Raw genomic sequence first — 20,967 nt, 5'->3', positions numbered from 1 at the left:
CAACCCTAACCCCCCTCCCCCCCGTTTTTGTAGCTGTGAAGCTTTGACGACCTTTCCTGGGAGGCAGTGTTGAAATAATTTGTTTCAGGCTGCTGAGTTGAGTCCCTTAAATAAAAAGTAAAAAACATTTCAAACACTCCCCGTGTGACAGCTTTAGTACAGTGTATAGCGTTGGTTTCCCCCAAAGCAATATACTGAGTATTACAGAGTAACACCATTGTCATTACATTGAAGCAGCTCTTGGCCAAATACAAAAACTAGACCTGAATTTTAATATATGTTTCAGGAAACATAGCCATAGGTGAGCAGAAAAGACATGGTGAAAAAAAAAGTCTATAACAAATTTTAAGGTGCAAGAAATTGTTTGGGGAGGATTACAACTAATGTAATTCTGGCCCAGGAAATATCTCTGTCTATCTCCTAATTATTGGATTAACCACGCTAACTATTTATCATATGTGACACAACCTCTGAAATGATACAGTTGTCCCTTCTATTGTGAAGCACAGAGAATGTATTGTGTGGTCAGAGGAATACGACCATGTTGTTTATCACTGTCTGATCTTTGACTTCACTGCCTCCAACTCTGGAACCATTTGTTGTCATGGATCACGACCTTAAAGCAGATCAGGAAGTAGCGAGGGTCACTCAATAAGAAGTCATTTCGGCAAGAAACAGAGGAATGAAAGCTGCTTTCAGAAAGCTGATACGCAACAAATCCCTCAACCATTTATAACTTTACTTCTGTTTTCCTCTTATCCACCCTGTAACTCCCCTCTTACTCTGACAATAAGGCACTTTTATGTGGGAGGTCTGACTCAACCTGAAAAAGGAGAAATCGAAAAACAAGGAGGAAAAAGTCTAAGCTTGGTGCTCAAATGTTCAGCAGTTAGTATTTGCTACCTGTCCGTTTAACACTTTCATAAGCTATTTTTGCTTAGGACATCTAACTAATGCTAGGCAACTAGTAATATTACAATATTAACATGTGTGGTATACTTATTCAGTATATGCATAGGTATCTTTATGTTGATAACTAATTTACAAACAAAAGTCATTTACATATACATATATAGCATGGCATATATACAGTAGAGACACATATATCTATACATATATGTATATATGTCTATATATATGCAGTATATATATATATATATATGCAGTATATATATATGTATATATATATATATATATATACTGTATATGCATTTGATTTTTAGATTTTACCGTAAAAAAAAAAAAGTAATCCATAATTCTTCTCAAACATTTGTTTCTCAAATAGAAAAAAAATTTAAAAAATTCCCATGATGCATCCTACACTCTCAACCCTTTTGTTGTTAAATTCCAGTGTTTGTATCTGTGGTTGTTGAGTTGTTTTCCATTTCCCTGCATGTGAAACTAGTAGCAACAACTGTTGCTCTGACACCATTAGCATTTTTATTAACCACACTGTGGTTGGAAGGTCGAAATATCTGCAGTCCTCATTGATATAAAGCCGTTGCGGAGGACCTTGTGCCTGTCAGTCACATTCACATACATGTACACTAGCCTAGGTTATGGCGCCTGATGGAGTGAAGTCTAATCATGCCTGCGATTATTCAAGGTCGCCCCACTTTAAGCAATAAAACAAACAAAAGAACTCACTCCCAGCTATGCTTGGAGTGTCAGAGCCTGCAGAACACACATATTCTTTGACAGGAACTCATTTTCAGATCCCTTGTTTTATTAGATACCGACGAGGTGTATGAAGTCATTCTGTGTAATAAAGAAATGCCCTGAAGGAATCACAAAATCAGCAAGAGAGTCATATTGGCAGAGAGAGAGCTGACAATGTCTGCCAGCTTTGATTTATTGCCATAAAAGGCATCAACGCTAAAATAACATATGGAATTAGAACAACCACAATTGGTGTGCAGGAGCTTCCAGGAGGATTCCGCCAAAGCAGTTGGTGGTTCTGTTTTTTTTTTTTTGTTTGTTTGTTTTTTTAACACATTTTAACTATTATTTACAGCATACAATCACATTCTTGACCTCTGAACTTTAAACAATTTAAATTGTTTAGAGTTTGATTTCACTTTGCCTTAAGGGAATTCTGGCATTGAGCATTAGTAGGTCTTTGGGGTCAGATGATTGAAAATTGAAAGCGTGGCCTCATAGTCTGGAAGGACGGAGGTCACGTAGGTTACAGCTGATCACTAAGTCTGTCCCCCGGTGGGAATGTGAATTTGCAGATTATATCAAATGCCAGTTCCATAGATACTTTGATGAACTTGACTGCTCTTGCAGGCAACAAAAAAATGGTTGATTTGCACATTTGTGCCAGAGTTCAGAGCACAAGATTGCATGTTATCTCTTAAATGATACCTCTCGTAAATGAGCTCACCAAATGCTAGTTAGTTCAGTTGTAATAATAGTAATTATTAATATCTAATGAATTAATGAATTTGAAACCTAATATGCTAAAATATAGTACATTTATCGTATAATGCAAACTTTTTCAAATCTCCTATGAGGGTCAGATTGGTTAAAGGCAGTAGCAAAGACAGCAGAAAGGACACAGCAGACAATTCTGCATGCGGTAGCCTCAAGCTAATGGAGTTTTTGTAACAGTGTGGCTTACAATAGATAACGTATTACACATTTTGTTTTATTAAGTTGTCAATAAGTAACCTTGAAACAACAGCTCATGTTTTGAGAAGACAAACCTCTCCTTAAGGTTTATAAAATACATTTTATTGATATTTTCAGGTATTTGTCCAATTTAACTTATAGCCTTACATTTCTGCATCATTGTTGCTCAGGTTGTATGTTTAAAATTGATTGATTGATTTTAATATGGACTAAATGTAACATATTTATGTTTTTACTTTTTTAATACTTAATTAAAAAAGGGTTAATTGTTAAAAACCCAACAAATTGTTGTCTTAAGTTGCTGCAGCTACTAGCTAACTAGATTAGCTTCATGAAATCATGAATCACATTTTCATTGACATATTGGTTCAGGGACAGTGTTAAATGGCATCCCGGCTAATGCTGTTTTGTTTTTCATATCTTAATGTTAGGTTAGCCCTCGGTACAGTTTCCAGCTGAAACCTGGTAATAACACATTTTCAGGCTGCTGTCAATGCTTTTCATTATCTTTTAAGGCAGCGGGAAGAAAAAGTGCCTTTAACTATATGTTATTGTAACTGTGAAGTGACAGGTTGACAACACTTGCCCTGCTTTTATCTTATTTACCCAATCGTTCTCTTATCATATTTTTTTTTTGTCCTGGTAATTTTCAAGAAAGCTTGTAGATACACACAGTTCACAACTGTTTTTTTCCAGGCTTTACAAAGTTACACTAACATATTGAGGTGTAACGTGCAACGCAAACGTGTTTCTTTGCCACTTTTCTGTCAACATCAAACTTAACAAAGAAACATATCACATCATTGTGATAGGTGATGCCGATCTTAGTGACAAATGAGATGTGAGTGTTGTTTGTGAAAATGCTTTTAACTACGGCGGATATGTCTGCTATGCTACTGTACGTGTGACAGATTGGAAAATTGTGTATCCTGTCAAGAATTTGTGGAATCTGCTTGTTGTGACACTCGGCTTCGTGCATACTGTTGGGTAAGCAGAATTTTCAGGCAGGCAGCTGAAATTTAGACTTTAGAAGTACACAAATAATGAATGCAGTCATGTACCAGTCAAATAGTGTCACAAGGTAACTTTTATTTGTCACTTTGTCACCAGTCTTCTCAACAGAAACGAAAACTATACGAGGTACAGTTTATGCTATTTACATGCCATTTAACATTGTTCTTGTCTTTTCTAGACAAAACTCTATATTCGAAGAAATAAACATGTCATCTCGTTGGCAGATTTTTTTTTACTGTTACTATTGAGTTCTGAAAAAACGTTTTAGAAATACCTTTTAAATTTCCACGCAGGTGAAATATTTTCTCCTATTTTACGTCCATCCTGGTCTTAGCTAAGTGCTGATCCTCATGACTTGTCTGTACGTTGACCAATCTCTATGTTGACTGACCAGGCCCTGCTGCTTTAATCTTTTTAGTCTAAAACACAATGCACATGCACTGTGCAAGATCTTCTAGGTGTTGACCTGCTGTTATGGAGTGAAAAAATGAAAACAATATTTGGTTCAATTGCATGTAAAAACAAAATGAAGAGAAAAAAAACAACCTCCCTTTTACTTTCATCATATTGAAATTGATTGTACAGATGTACATTATAATGGTCAAGTACTGTCAGACAAATGCTGAGGTCAGTTTTCTTCTTCATCTTCATCATCCACTTCTCCGTTTTCTCCATCTTTCGTCTGCTCTTTTTGGGGTTTTCCAGAGCACATCCTCTGCCTTCATCTCACATTATCGCCCTACCTCCTCTACAGTCACTCCAACAGTAATGTTCTCTTTCAGAATGTTCACAAATCTTCTCTGATGCCTTTTCTCCTCTTGTGAGAGAAACTCCATCTTCAAAATCCTTTGTTGAATATATGCAGTATCGCTTCTCAACACTCACTAACTTTATCTCAAAAACTTGAACAAGCCCGTATAAGAAATTGCCAAAAGGTAAGCTTCAGGTCTACCCAGAATATGAAGCCCACCCTCCTCTCAAACTCCGATTGGGAGCTGGTCGTACAGGAGTGAAGCCTGGTAACCTAATTCTTGAAATCCTGGTTGACATTCAGAAAATTAAAAGGGATTTACATTATGGAAGGGATTGTATTCCATCAGGTCCTTACTATTTCTCATTGGTGGACAAAAAGATTTTTTTTTTCACATTTACCGGCCGCCTCAACTGGCCAATTAAAATAAACATTTTAAACATTTGAACAAGTGTCCAAAGTGAGCATGCTGTGTGTCAAGAAAATCTTTCTTCTTCTTTTTCTTCAGTTATCTTCCTTTGTGACTTTGTGGTGTGTGCACAACTGTCTTTGCTGCAGTGATCTTTCTTCCACTCAAGAATATATATATATTTAAACATAACAAAGCTCTAAGTCAAATCTCAAAGACCCAGAGATACGCAAACTACACACAACTTGGGGGCCACTGTGACAGGATTTCACATATCATCATGAATGTGAGAGCGTGAAGGACAGTGTTATGTTTCAGTGTTGAAACATATACAGCAATAGAATCATATGGGATAAATTTAACGTCTATGTAATCAGTATTTCAGGAATTACATAGATTTGAATTAAGGTTTTGAATGTCTTGGATGATAAATACAGGTCCAACATTCACCCAAGCAAGGACACAAAGAACTGATGCCCATATGAGTAGAATCTGTAATATGGTGCCGTTTTTGTACGTTGGATGCAGAAACACAGACGTGTCCCTGCTCATCCAGCACAGGAGAAAGCTTTTTATTTGACTGTATTGAATTATATGCTCATTTTTTTTCTTTCACTGTAGAGTTTGCGTCACAATTCATCTTGGGTTGATTGCAGACGATTGTAAATCGAATCACACAAGCATTTCTGTTAAAGCTGCCTGCAAGACGTCTGCGTCATCGTTCCAATGAGATTTAGAGGAGGAATGTTTAATGTCGTTCCAGGATGTGGCACGTTGACTTCCACATGTCTGCATGCAAAAAGAGCGGTCATGTCAGAGCAGCCATTTGAGGTCTTTTTGACTGTGCCATTTGAACTGGAGGATGGTATTAGCTTATACATACAGTCAGCAACATCAGTGGTTCATGGTTCCCTTTATTGTGTGGGACTGAAATGGCATCACTGCCTGTGTTTCTGCTTCAAGAAAAATTTGTAGCACTGACTGCCAAAAACTGAGGCCTGCACTGATGTGGGAGAGAGAACTGTAGGTGTTGTTTCGTGAGGTTTTTTCTTGCAGCTGATGTAATTTTTGTAGGCAGCAGGTCGTGCCCACGAACAGCGGGTAGTCATGGTGCCAGCACATGCTGAAGTTAAACCAGGAGAACTCTTGAACACTTGAAGAAAGTTGTACCGATAAAGCGCTTGTGTGCATTCAGTCCAGAGAAGTTTGGTTTGTTTAGAGATTAGCCAAAAGTGAATGTTGTCAGCTAATGTTTACAGGTTTTTACTGCATGTTGGAAAAAACACAAAATACAACAGGAAGCAAAGCAGTGACCTTGTTGAGTGAGGTGTTTAGTATTGAGGGTTGCAGGATAAAACTACAGTAAATTACTTTTACTCTTGAAAAACCACATTTATTTTACCTCACAAGCATTACAATAGAGTAAAGTCCTTGTCTTGTCAGCTTTTTTCTGCATTGCAACTTTACAATAGGCACCAACAAAACAACATTTTAGTTTGTTCCGAACAGTGAAAGGACTGGCAGTGAACTGAGGACTAAACCAGAAGCAGGTCAATGGATTTGAAGCTGCCAAGTCAGTGAGGCAGGAGATCATGGCAGATTAATGCTCCAACACAGATGTGAGCCAGACAGGAAGCCTGTTGGCCATTTCCTTTTGGTAGTCATTTGGATAATTGGTCATTATTTGGGTATTTCTGATACTGAACCTCTGTTCTCATTCATCCTTTTCTAGATCAGCCTAAATGGAAAATTGTATTTCCTCGTACAATGTGAGCGCAGCAGATCAACTTTAATATGTAACATATACAAAGTTACTCAGTGACAGTTTTATGATGAGTCAGGTTTGGTATTTGTACGAGAAATAACAAAAATGAAAATAACAAGAATCTGTCTCTACAAAGCCTCCATTTAATAATAATAATAAAAATGATACATTGTATTTCATAGGCGCCTTTCTGCAAGCGTTATCTCCTTAAGAGAATTCCTTCCTTGTGGAATTCTGGGGGATATCTTTTGCAACAGGTCACAACCTGATTCTTTTCCTTTACAAATGTTCCAGTTAGTTTGAGAGATGTCATAAAATGAAAGCAATAATTAACAGTATATGTATAATACAGTCTGGACTGGTGTCCTGTAAAATAAAACAAATGGACAAAAACAACAACCTACAAATAATGATAATAAACCTAAATCTCTTTTGTACTGTGCGTTGTATTGTCGGGGAATAGCAGCATTTTATTCTTCAAATTGTGTGTTATTTATTTCACTTATTATTGTCTCAGTGTTTTTTACTAAGCACCAATCACTATTTTGGTGTTGTGGTGCAAATTTGGAGACAAATTTGTGACTGCCAATATTGGATGATGACACAACTTTTATTTTTTATTTATTTAAAATGAGCAAATGTCAATTTAAAGAAAAAACAATTATTTATTAAATTTCTTTCATTTTTAATGAAAGAACACATTGTTAACCTTCACGCCTTACTGCTCTGACCCGGAGTTATGACCTCGCTATCTTCAGGTGAGAAGAGTGTTATTATAATAATACTAATAATTTACTTCAACTGTCCCACAATGCCTTATATTCCCAAAGAGTCTGTGTATTTGGCAACAACAGTGTCTGTGTTTCAGAGGTTTTACAGAGCTGTGCACCACTTTACTGTGTTTAATTATGTGTCTGAAGTGCTTAACTCTACGTTTTGAGTAAATCCACTAGCAGCAATGGGAAATGTTTCATTACTCTATTATAAACACAATTACACCTAACACTATGGAACAGAAATGTCAGTCTGCATAAAGAAAATCGGCAAATAAATAAATCTGTTGTTATTCAAACTCCTTAAACAAATTGCAGTACAATAATTTGTAAGTAAAAAGAAATAATTAAAAAAACAGAACACTGTAAGGTTGTTGCACAAATATTAAAAACATTTGCATAATAAAAGAGCAGGCAGTGTGACTGAGTGCATTATAGTTAACCACGTTATGTTTATAAAGACCTGCTAACTGAAGCACTCATGAGGGATTATGCCTTCCCATTTTTCACTTTTAGTTTTTGAGGTTTAGAAAAGCAGTGCAACCTTCTGCCGCCCAAACACTTAACTTAGTCTGTACTCTTGTACTTAAAAGCAGTGGTTCCCTATTTGGGGGACGGTCCCTAGGGGCTGCAGAGATGTTACAGAGGTCAAAGACTATTTAAGGTGGATTTTAAATTTGCCTTAATGTTTTCAAACTGGGCCTAAGTTAGAGACACAGTTAGGTTAATTTCTCTTATACTCCATATTCTGCACTATTTGCATCATTAAATAGTAGAAATATGTGTAGAGGGCTTTTGGTGGTAAAATGTAAAAACAACATTTAAATATTGACTACAACTGATTCCAATTAGGAATGACAAACTGGACCGGACCAGGGTCTGTGACAACCCGTATACAGTAGGGTCTTTGTCTATTAACACAAAGTTTCTGCAACATAATTGCAAACTCATTCCGTAAATGTGTGGACACACTCTCTTTGGTGTTTAAAAGAAGGGGGGATTTGGTCTCATCGTTGTCTGTGTTTCATCATGTAACTTCATCTGTGTGTGTCGTGTGGCCCTGGGTCCAATTATGTGTATGAGTGTCTTCTCCACTAATGAGCACTAATGTTAGCTCTTTCTCAGTTTTTGATTAGCATGACAAAACAAATCTCCTCAGGCATCAGGCACTGAACACCAAATGGAATAAAAAAGTATTTTTCTGACACTGTCACTGTAATAGCATAATTTTGTATAAATTCATTATAAGTACTGATGTTCGGTTGTGCAGCTTTCCTGATGTTTCATGCCATTGCTGCTGTGGTTTTTCTTTTTGCTGTAGTGAAATCAAATGTACAGTCAAACCTGTATGGATTTCACTGTTTCTATACTTGTTTTTTTTTAAAGAAATTGTGCAAATCTGATCTAATATTAATTTAAAATTGTGTAGTATTCACATCCCAGATATTTCGCAGGTACTCGGATGTTTGTAGTTCATATATATATATATATATATATATATATATATATATGCAGTATGTCTGTTTGCAGGAGTTTGGCACTCAGAGCATTGCTTTGAAGCTACGTGGCTTATATGAGAGTAATGGCCGTCAGCTTTGGTCCGAGCTCTACCTGGAGAAATCCATTTGCATCGGAGCTGTGTGAAAAGCAGTGCCAGGGAGAGATAACACTTCTTTTTTTTTCCTTTTCTCCTCAGACCGCTGGTTATTTTTCACCGGAGTGTTCAGAGGTTATAGGTGTTTCTGAGACAGGAAACAAGTGCAAAAAATGTTCTTCACGTGGTCTGAGCTCGCATGAGCTCATTATCTGAGCACTGAGAAGGATTGAGTGATTACTTGTTATTGTTTGATTGTAATTAGGATGATTAGGGTGATTAATTAGGTGTAGGATGATGGAGAGGATAGGTGTAGATTTGACTTGTGCTGCAGCTGCTGCAGTGTTCAAAGGTCAATGACCAGGATAAGAGATAAAATCGATTTTTTTAAAAACATTTTTGTTGAGAAAAAATGGCCAAAGAAATGAGTGGAGTTCTGGTAGATGTTGGTGAAGAGCTGAGAGGAAGCCACAGCAGCCTGAGGCCAACGGAACTGTATGAATAATTGGCTTCCAGCAAGGAACGGGACCATTAACTCATCTTTGAGGATAAACTGGAATAAAAAACACACATGCTGACACATTTCACAGAATCAGCGGATCCCCCAGAGAATAGACTTTATGAATTAATTAACTTTTTTACATCTGCAAACATTTTAATTAAGCAAGATTGGCTGAAGCCACACCTAACACAGAGTCCTCCTGTGCCTGGATCTCCAGGCTGCATAATTTGTGATTGAATTGTTGATGGACAGTTCTTACAACAGCCACATTTTTAAGAAACAGTGAATCTTTTAAAGGAGATAGAGGCACTGGATTCCACATAAATATTGCAGCTACGGGCGCACAGACAGAATGTAAAATAACATAGGTCTCTCCTTTGCCAGCCCAAGGCAAGATATATTGCAGGTAGAGGGAGGCTAAGAGAGGTTTTGTTGCATGTTATCCAGTGTTTGCTGCTAGGTGGAGCCCGAGTATACGGGGAGAGAAGGCGAATCCACATCCGAGTTTTTCCTCTCACCTTTCACTGGCTCTCCAAGCCCCTCGGTCTCCACACTGAATTGCTCCCAGCCAGTGCGCACGATTGGTTTGTCATTGTCGCGCACCGCTCAGTCAGTCTCCAACTCCCGACCTTCTCCCTGTGTTGGAGCTCTTCTCAAGACATTTACCAGCGCGTTAAATTCTTCTGGATACTCTTTTTTTTTAAAAAAAAATATATGATTGCGTGCGTGCGCTTGCAGCTGCGCGGGACGTGATGTAACCTCCCGCACAGAAGGACGCCTTGTGCCATAAAGGGATGTAAAGAGACAGCGCCGTGGATACAAACACGAGGAACCTGCTTCTGCTGCCGTTTCCCCGCTGCGACGTCACGGGTGGCTTGGATCGTGGACGCACAGCGCATTGAACCCCAGTGTGTGTTCGATTTTTTTTAAATTCTCCCCCCTTCAACACGGATATTGAACGTAGCCACACAAGACCCAACAGTTTGGATCCCCTTGTTTTCTCCACATCGATCGCTGTTTCTGCTCAAGTCCTCGCTATCAGTGCGTCTAAGGACAGTGTCCATCCACCGAGAGACAGTCCGGGAGAGAGACACCACACACACTTTGAATGAAATAAAGCTTCATCTCTTTGGTCTCCGGTGATCTCTTGACGAGCGGTGAGTCTCCTGTTCCTCGGTGCCCAGCGCACATGTCCATTTGTTTGTGCACAAACCCAGCTTGGATAGAGCCCTGCAGCAGCGGTAATCCCACTGTCGGCATGTCCTGCTCTCTTAATTACTTTAACCTGGCTGTCGGTGCGTTCAGTTGTAGTCGTTGACGCGCAGCACATTGAAATTCTATGTTATAGCCCCAGTTTCCCTGTCATTATCAATACAAGCTGTGTTTCTGAGAAGCAAAAGGTCCGATTCTTTCTCATGGCGATTCAGTTTGGACCCAGTGTCTCTGTAGAGAGAACTTATTTATTTGTTGCATGCAGAATTTTGAAACCACGATTCATCTTTTTGGTTTCCCCAGTATCGAAATTGACTTTAAAAACGTGTCACTTATTTCTCCTTAGCAGGCAGAAAGATGTGTTTTAAGATTGCTGGAAAATAAATAAAAATGAACCAATGCAGGGCCTTTTTCTGGTGCAGTTTGTTCAAAGTGGACTACAGCGGTAGGATGCAGTGATGTGAGCTTATACATTTTTCATGATGGCTTTGGCTTTGTGTAAAAGATAGAAATACTGGTGTAGGATTTAAAATATGTTTTCCGGATATCCCTGAGCCTAATTGGCTAGTTTGCATATTTAAAAGTGCACATCTGTCTGCATAAAGAAAAATAAAATCCTCAGACAGACATTCTTACTGTAGAAATGATAAATGGTCACCTGTTCTGAGGCAGACACTTTCTGAGAGATGAGGGACCACTGAACTGAAATGCTTTGATGTGAGGATACGGCACATGTCTTTCAACGTCCAACTGCGAGTGGGAAAGGTAGCAAAACCTATTTCACTGAGTGGGATCTGAAGTTCTGCCGTCACTGCACAATAACGTCCCCATTCTCCTGTTATCCTCTTTAAACGTGGCTTCATCTGAAGTGAAACCGGCCAAGTGTGGACGTCAGTTTTTTCCCCCCTGTGGGCTTTGTCTCATTGTCTGTCTTTGTCTGTGTCATCTTCCTGCAGCGAGACTCATTTTGGGACACATTTCAGGATATCATCAACATTTCCTGTTTGTTGTATCCTCAACTGACAATTAGACTGTGTTCATTATGTCCAGGACTGCAGTGCCATCTGTCACATAATTTGCACCAGTGCAAATGCCCTCAAGCAAATCACACACACACACACACACACACACACAAAGAACACTGGGTTTCCTATATCACCCGAAGAAACCTTGACTTCCTTCTCCTGGGGGAATCGGGAGGGGACATTTGATGCTTTCTGACTAAATGGTTATGTCAACCTGCACTTTGTTTTCTTGTCTCATCCATTTGGAGTCACTTAAATTCAGCTTCTTGCCGAATGTTAACCGGGTCACGTTTATTTATCCTGACAGTTGAACTCGGCATCTGCCCGTGTCCTGCCTGATGAGCAGCATGAATGTAATTGTTCCACAGCCTTTGTTAAGAGACAGTGTGCAGAACACAAATGATAGTTCTGCACAGTGATGGAAGAGAGGCGAATGCAAATACCAGTTAGAGACTGGTACGGCACAACCTTTAATTCCAGTAAATAAAAACTAAAAAAATCGCTATCAGCTGTGGGAGTTCATTCTGTAAATCCAGTGTTTGATTATTCTTGTATATCATACAGGCCATAGGGAGATTTTAGATGAAATAAAATGAAGCGTAATCTTTCCCTGTTTCGCTTACCTGACGTAGGATTTCTAGTAATTTTATTAGAATTGATTGATTCCTGATTTTATTTAGACGCAGTTGCAAGTCGGGTGGAAAAGTAACTGAATGGCACTGCGTGGATGGAAGTTCTATTTTTGATGGCATACAACTTTGTGAACTTTAATATTACAATTAGGTCTTTTACTGGCATTTCAGTGAGGATAATCACCATTCAAAATCCAGCAGCCTATTAAAAATAACCTAGTTTCTTTCTCTCTCTCGCTCTCTCTCTGTCACATACACACACACACGCAGGTTCTACTGTGTACATTTTACTCTTCAGAGCTATTTTTTCTGTCATCATTTTCTTCTCTATGCTGTACATTAGTCACATCCACACCGTCCTCGTGCTGCAAATGCAACACCGCTCCTCTTCTATGCCGTCTTCTTGACCCTGGTCTGAGATAGCAGTGCAGCAGGAAGACTGAGTGAATAAATCCTATTTTATGTCTTTATCTAACTGCCTTTTATATAGCTATTTGATATGCCACTGTACAACACATTTTATGCTCAAGGTCACTTCGTCTCAGAATTTAGATACACATTATATTGCAAGTGAACTCTCGTCGTTCTTTCTCCCTCTCCCCGTCTCCCACTCTTTTCCTCTCAAGGCTGGGGATCGGTTGTGCTTCCTGTTGTCATTCCCTGGCTGCTAATGAAGGGAATTATTCATCAGTGTTTTATTCATAAAAGTCAGGAGAAATGTGAAGCAGGAGTGAGTTGAATGGAAGAGTTTTTCATGGCTTAAACGTTAGATTTTGATGTCTTTTTTTAATTAATGAGTCCTGTGGCTGTTGTTTTCTATAGAATAGAAATTAGTTATTTTGTCAAGAGTTGACCCTAAATTTAGGATATAACTCATCTTTTGATAGGTTTTGATTGTCAGTCTATAGCAGTGAAAAAATGTACCACAAACATGGTCATATTTTAACGAAAAACAAAACAAAAGTCCTGCAAAGAATCCAAACGTGTGTGTCATATAAACCATACACAGTACGGAAAAGGAAAACAGCATCCTTTCATGTGATCGACTCGCAGTGTGTAATAGTTGCTATGACTTAATTTAAATGAATGAAAATAAAATGATACATTTATGTTACATCCTCTGGCAGTTTTCACTTGATTGGAATCTTTTTGAAATCTTATTGGCAGATGTGCTGAAGATCTTCATCAAGTGATTTAAAAGGAATTCTTCAGTAGGAGTGGAGCTCTGACATGGGCTGTCAGAATGATGTATTTTGAAATGTATTTTTTTCAGTTTAATGATTGTTTATGCTGACGGCTTAATGCTGACACAATGCAGGCGTCAGAGAAATGTCTGCTGAGAAGTGGATTTATGAGGCTTTTCTCTGTGGGCTGATTCCTCTCTGCTGATTTTTGATAATTACACAGAGTGACCTCCACAGACAGGAAGGAGTGGAAGAGTGATTCATCCAGATTATACAAAATACATTTTATCCACTTTGTTCTTTTACCAATAAAACTATTAAAACATGTACGTCAGCTGGGGTAAGGGAGTGAACTGCTGTGTTCTGTATTCATGTTTCTTTAGGTCAAATCAAACCCACTTTTTTTTCAGAGGCTGTTAGGAGGGAGACAGGTTGATTCGCAGGGGCCCTTTCTCTGGCAGGCATGTCACAAAAGAAGAAAAAGCAAAAGCTAAAAATGAAAAAAAAAAAGCAAAGCACACGGCCCAGGAAAGGTCCTCGGGGTCTGTGCCTCTCAACACTTTAGCTGTCCGGTCCCATAAAGACCCCGGACACTGAGGTTTTGACACAAGCTTTCACAACCCCCTGAGTTCGGAATTGCAGGAAATGGGCTCACAGTTGAAATGGAGACTTCGGCTGCTTGATGGAAAAAACAGACAATTAGTCTCTGTGGTACTGTGATGGTTGGGGGAGCATTTTGAAGGTAAACTTAAAAACAAGTGACAGCATGAAAACAAACTGTTTAAAGTGGTGTTTTTTCTTTAGTATTACTAAAGTAGGCCGTTTTTACTTTCTCCAGGAAGAAATTCAGTGTTTTTGTTTTTATCAAAACGTCACAAAGATGGCTAGATTACTTTTTTTTAAATTAATTTTTCTTCTACTAGATGTTTTTTTTTCATTCAAATAATCTTTTAATAAAATTAAATCAGTGAAAATAACCAATAAAGTAATTTTTAATAAAATTGAATCAGTGAAAATAACCAATAAAGTAATCAATTTCCGAAAAATGATATATATGCTGCTCTATTTAACAGTTTGACAAAATACACTATGATCCAATTTTGGTGATGAAATATATCATAGTTCTGCTGAAATGTGGAAGGTTTATAAATAAAATGTGGTGCAATTGCAGCTTGGTGTGAAGTTCTGGGAGTGCAAGATAAGTATGTTTTGCACATCTCTCATTTGGTTTTCCCAACGTTTCACCTGTTGTTTACCAGCATGATGATGAGGATAATCAAATCGGTCTAGGCCATTTCTCTGTGGCTGGATTACAACCAAATAAGTGGTTACGATGAGAGAGAGAGACAGAAAAGAGGCAGAGGCTGTGTGGGGTATTGATGAGCCTCTTTAAATAAACGGATTTGCAGGGATTTCATTCCACTTGGGTGAGGCCGTGTGGTGTTTGGAGGACAGGCACAGGTAATGGGAATCTTTTACGGACTATGTCTTTGGCACGTTGAAGTAAAGAGGAGCCTGGGTGCAGAGAAAAATCTGCTATGATGTGTGAAAGTATGGAGTAATTTGGGTCGAATTGTCATTGTTTTGAATCCAATTATAAGCAGCTTGTGTCATTTGTGTATTAAGTTATTATACACTCCTGCAAGGCTGGTAATTTTTGTGAGCATATATATTGCCATAACGAGTGACATTGTGCTTTGTGAATAAAAAAAAAAACCTTTTAGATTTTTATCTGCTGATTTAAATATCTGCACACCACCTCAGTCTTTAATTTGATACTTAGTTCGTTGTCCCTAATGGGATCTAAACATTTAGCAGGCACATTTGAACTTTTCTGCATTGCAATACAGATGTAAGTTTTGTTTTTTTATGATGTGTGTGTTATTATGTGTGTGGGAGCATATTGAATGGGATCGTGTTTTCAGTAGTGCTGTGCATTTGTTGCGAGGAGATGCAGTGTGTTGGAAAACATTGGTGACCTGAGATCCATTAGTAGAGAAACGGGCCGAGGAAAATAAATGCTTTAAGTGTAAGGGATACTATCTCCTCAGGAGATGTGGATCAAGAAATGTCAATGTAGAACTTGATGCAATCCAAGCTGCTCCTATTATGACCCTGTTGGTGATGTTAAAATGTATCCGAAACCCATCAAACTGACAAGGGCTGACAGAGCTGCAGTATATCAACATATTTACTACTCTGTAAAATCTGATACATTTGTCTAACTGCGTTTTCACAGTATGACACTAAGATTTCTGCAGCAATATTAATGGCTCTCAGGTTTTTTTTTGTCTCTCCCACACCTGAACTTGGACCAGCGAAGAAGATCCAAACAAAGATGCAATGCTTCTCTGAGACCCAAGCTCTAAAAGAAGTTAATTTATGGCCTGTTTGGAAGGCAGGTTGGGGCTAGAATACATAATAAGGTTGTGCACCTGCAGCTGCATACAAATGAATGGAAATGACGGTTAGTATTTACGCCTCCCTAAACCAGTGGGACCTCCTGATCTGACCACTAATTGGCTGGCAAAGAGAAATGAAGATTGCCTCGTGGTACACCGGGTGCTGTGTCTGCAAATATCACATTTGCGCAGCACCATTGTTGAGGGTGTGCATGTTGATCCCTAGTAAAGCCATACAAGGGGCAACGTTTCTTCATAGGCACATGACAATGGTACAATATTTGTACTAAGAAGCTCATTTTATGAACATTTTAAGTCGTGCCATTTTAAGATCATCTGGTGCAATACATACCATAACATACCATAATACAACTGACTTAAAAGTAGATGTATAGCGTCATTTGCAAAATTTGCTCTTATCCTTTTGTGCCTTTTTAATGCTTTTTTTCTAATAGAATTTTAAAGAATCCAAAGGTTCAAAAATTGTAACAGCACAAAGTTTGCCCTTTTTTTTTTTTTGGTTTTTGTTTTCTTTTTTTGTGCATTTTTAGTGGCCCAAGGGTACAATTTATTGCAGGTTTAATTCCACCTAATATCAAATTCCATGTTGGATTGTGTTTAGTGTGTTATTAAACTTTGAGCTTTCTTACTCTTTCTTTCTCACTTACTCTAAAGTTCTTCCAAGCTAGCTGCATGTTGGCTTCAACTTGTCAGTGTGAGCTTCGTCCTGTCTTCCAACACAGAACGCTGGGCCAATCATGTTTTAAATGGGTTGATTCAGATATGACATTCATGTGTGGTAAAAAAAAAACATTGGACTTTTCCTGTCCAATATATATATATTGTAAGTAAATATATATATATATTAGAGAATATTGTTTTTTTTTTTTTTATAACTTTTCCTGTCCAATATATATATACTGAAGACAACCCAACAAAAGAACAAAAAAAAAAAACAAACTACTGAAATCCCAGTTGATAAAAAGTGCCATCAGTATTTGTATTATAATTTTTTTCCCCTTCTTTTTATGGCCAATTTATGTCACCCTGCTATCTTACTGCATCTCTCTGTAGCGCTACATCTTTTTCTGGTATTATTACACATTTCTTTGAAGCTGCTGTGCTGTGCCTCAGTAATCCATCAGGATGGTTCAGAAGTTTTGGATTGTGGAAATATGCTTCTGCACCAAACAGCATCAAATTTAATGTGGTTTCCATTTTGTATTTTTATCGTGAAAATATATATATTTATGCTTTCTGGTTGAAGCTAGCTATTGGATACTGACCGTGAATGCCTTGCAGAAATGTTAAGAAAACCATTAAAGTACAATTGGGTTATTTATATTTCATTATAAACATGGAGCTTTGTGTGCATTTGAAATTAGACAGGTGTGTATTGTCATACAAGGCTGTGTGAGACTTAAAAATAAATAAAAGGGAATATTGTCGTGCATTCAAACCAGGGTCTATTTGTTGAGTTGATCAGAATCTGATTTCACTTGTGACTTCAAAATATATGGCATCATTTCAGCAGCTCCCTCAGTGCTTGTGACTTGGGCCAAATAGATTTTCTTAATCGATAAGATAGGATTGGATTTAGGAGTGCTTCGGAAAGGGTGGTGCGAGGTGATGGGAGAGTGGATGGGAGGAAACACTCCCCCTTTACTTTCATGTTTCTTGAGCGTAGCGCCTCATTTGATCTCACTTTTAACAGCATCTGTCCATGGTAAGTGTTGGTTTTTAATTTTGTTCCCACTTAGATCACCCTCCTCCCTGTGCCATCTCTGCCTGCTATAATGACAACAGTACTGTGGATCCACCTGCAAATATAAACTTCCCTGCCAGCCCTTTGTCACCTCTGCAACGGAGATGACAGAATTGATGCGCCGCCCCAGTGGAGCAAAACCGTTTAAATGACAACACATTTTTGTCTCACCTTGAACTTAATTGAGTGCCTGAGAGGTGGCATTTGAAAAAGTGCTGACAAGATGACTTGTCTTGTTGTTCAGAAACAGTTGTGTTTGACGGAGCCCGTTCTGTGCGGTTCTCCAGGCTGCTGTCACACCTGCATGCATGCGTCTTTGTGTCACATGCATAAGTGAAGATGCTCGTCGTCTATGCAGACAGGTGAGGGCTATTATGGATGGTTCAAGTATCAGTCCTGTGGGGCTTAGTGTCTTTCTGCATTAGTATTTATTGCATTTGTGTAGTTAATTCTGGGGGGAATTAAAGACACATGGATCCTTATTTAGTCGTACTTCTCTTTAGTTCAGCAGAACAAATTGAAATGTTTAATGATAATCCCGTGCAAGGTCTTCCATTAAAGGAAGCCAGTTGTTAACAAGGCATCCGATGACAAGTACGGATGACCCCTGTGTCCACCAATGACTTTGTCTCTCATGACAGCTTGAGGACTAGTCGGCAGTTACACTGTCTCTCTGGCCACACCTCCATCCCTCCTCATCCGCTCATACACTGGTCCTGCCTGTGATGCTGAGCCACCATGGCACAACGATGGCAACTGTGGGATTTCTTTGCAGGGAGCCACAAGACTGTAATCAGTCATTATGTCAGAAGCCAGCCCGGTGAGCAGCGCTCCAGGCCATTCAGCCAGATAATAAGCAGTCAATAACAGCCATATATATATATATATATATATATATACAGAGAGAGAGAGAGAGAGAATATATGACAAGATTTCACTCTTGTCTTCTTATGTAACTATTTTCTTTTTCTCTTTATGTATTTTCATTTTATTTTTTTTCCTCTTTCAGTATGTGGTGGTTGGTAAGGGTGGCATTTAGAGCTGTGTTGTATTTAACTGCAGGTGAAATCTTAAAATATTTTAGGAATTCAAAAGTAAACAAGAAATTCAGTTTGGATTGTTTTAAAACAAATTCTGAATCTTAGAAATTCAGTCATTTAGAATCTTTTGAAAACACGTAGTTTAAATTATGTAATAAAAAACTACAATATAGCGTCAATACGTCAGTGGAAATTAAAAAAAACGTAATCCAAGCAGAATTAAGCACATTCAGGCAGCACAACGCAACATGAGTACAAATGCAGAGAGATATGTGGCAAAATACTTAAAATTATAATTATGTTCTTACATCGTTTTTTTTTTTAATATCGCTTGAAGGCTAAATCCAATTTGAAATCAAAGTTTGATTTATTGTACAGCTTCATCAATAAGTGAAATGAAAAATTGAATGACCGCGGTTTATTTGCAAAGACATTCATTTAATGATTAAAATACCGCGGCAAAACAGCTGACAATGTGATATTGGCAAAGTAAACAACCCCCGCCTCCTCATAAGCCATGTTTCTTTCCCCTCCAGCCTCCTGTGGGTTTGTCATTCCCTAACAAGGGTCACAGTCTACCATTGTCTCAGTACAGGATTCCTTAGCGTGGTGATATCGACTAGGTCTGCTGGGTGAACGGTGTCATAAAACATCCATACGTCATTGTGGAGACAGAGTGACAGTCAGTGGGAGTTGAGTTGTCAGACAGTCCTTCAGGCAACTCCTATCCACTCCTTTCCTGTTCACCACACTCATACTAAATCTTCTGACAAAAACTGCACTGATGCGCTGCCGTGCCCTGTTTCTGCACCAGACCCTTGTTTACTCGTCTCACTGATGATACTGATGTGCATTTGTCCTTCACTTGTTTACATGTTGTACGCTTCTCATGTGAAGACTTGGATCTGGACTGTGCTGCTTCATAAATGTCAGAAAAAAAAAAACGTTACTTCATACATGTTCATAGACAGTGCCTGGTTATAGTACAGTACTGTATGGCTCTGAAGATTGATTGCAAGATTAATCCCATCAAAATGTTAAGCTTTTATAATCTTCTCATTGGACCCTTTAAACTCTCTTATACATTATAAATGCAGCTAAAAGTCGCTCTGACATATAGGTCACATACCTTAACACAGTATTACACCGGTTCAACAGGGAATATATGAAACTGTGGCATGCCACCAGACAATGAGCTCACTCAGGTCAATATGGGGCAACCTTTTATGGAATTTCTGTCCATAATGATTAATAAGGTGCAGTTATGGCTTTGTAAGTCATCAGTGGAATGCTGGAGTTGAGAAGATATCTGTTATCTGGTTTCATTACACCTGGGCCCGTGGTTTCTGCTTCTTAATTTTTTGTCATGTTTTTTTTTCCTCCCTTCCTTGTGCCATACAGTCTCTACTAATGAATAGCCTATTATTGATCAACGCAGATGACAGGGATGGCTTTGTTTTCTGTGTTTTTAATGGCTCACTCTTAGGTTTGAAGTATTGGGAGCTGCAGTGAGGCGATCTGCTGCCTTCCAATGGCTCTGTACTGCAGGGCCATTTGCCTCTGTTGTCACTCATGAACACAGTTAGGTGTTAGGTTAGGCTCTTGTAATCCTGTTTATGTTTTTGGTCAGTGGTAAGCCCCCCCCCTCTAAGCTGGCTTTGTGTCACACACAGCTGGAAAGGCCTTTATAATTTCACCGGAGCAGAAATAATTGGCCCGGCAGCTTGGATGCAGCAATGAGACACAGGTAATTTGCTAATTTCAGCCTCTCAGCTGGTGATATCAGTGCAGAGAGCTGAGGTTCTGGAGTGTGTAAAAATGATTTATACTCTGTGTTGCTTGGGTAGAAGTGGAAATTAAACTGGAAGAACACTGTTGTGCTTTGGGTGTTGTGTTGTTGTGAGAAACTTTTTATTTCTGACAACAGAAATTAAAAGTCTAATTAATTAATTTAAAAAAAGCCCCACAATGACTTCTCCGACACCAGCAGGTTTGATTTGTACACTATCTATCCTGGCCAACAAAGAGGCGCAGATGTCCATTCAAGGAATTGCCACAGAGGAGTTATCAATAACCTGACCTTCCATACAATCAGTACGAGTCCTCTGCACATGATACTAGAACAATCCCAAGAGGGATTGTTCTAACTGGAATTTTATCTCGGATGACTTTCAGACGGCCACCTCCAGCTGATGGGAAATTTGGATCGGAAGGTCTCGTCAAATCTAGTCTTAATTATACTGGCAGTAAAGGACAAAATTGAGC

General features: G+C 38.6%; 1 protein-coding gene across 18 annotated transcripts in view; it reads left to right on the top strand.

Moving 5' to 3' along the window:
- The first annotated feature begins 9,056 nt into the window (after positions 1 to 9,056).
- The window catches only part of LOC103390782 (adhesion G protein-coupled receptor L3), a 197,581-nt gene continuing 185,670 nt past the window's right edge, over positions 9,057 to 20,967 (top strand). For 6 of the 18 annotated variants that reach the window (XM_025058502.1, XM_017034886.2, XM_017034885.2 and 3 more), the window contains exon 1: positions 9,061 to 10,599. The gene's annotated coding sequence lies outside the window, so the exon portion shown is untranslated. Of the gene's footprint in view, positions 10,600 to 20,967 lie in introns of all 18 variants that reach the window. The other 12 variants (XM_017034883.2, XM_017034884.2, XM_008326847.3 and 9 more) reach the window with 4 other exon arrangements.

The sequence above is a fragment of the Cynoglossus semilaevis genome, chromosome 1, assembly GCF_000523025.1.
Source record: "Cynoglossus semilaevis isolate Cse_v1.0 chromosome 1, Cse_v1.0, whole genome shotgun sequence".
Lineage (NCBI taxonomy): Eukaryota > Metazoa > Chordata > Actinopteri > Pleuronectiformes > Cynoglossidae > Cynoglossus > Cynoglossus semilaevis.
This window is presented reverse-complemented; position numbering and strand designations above follow the sequence as displayed.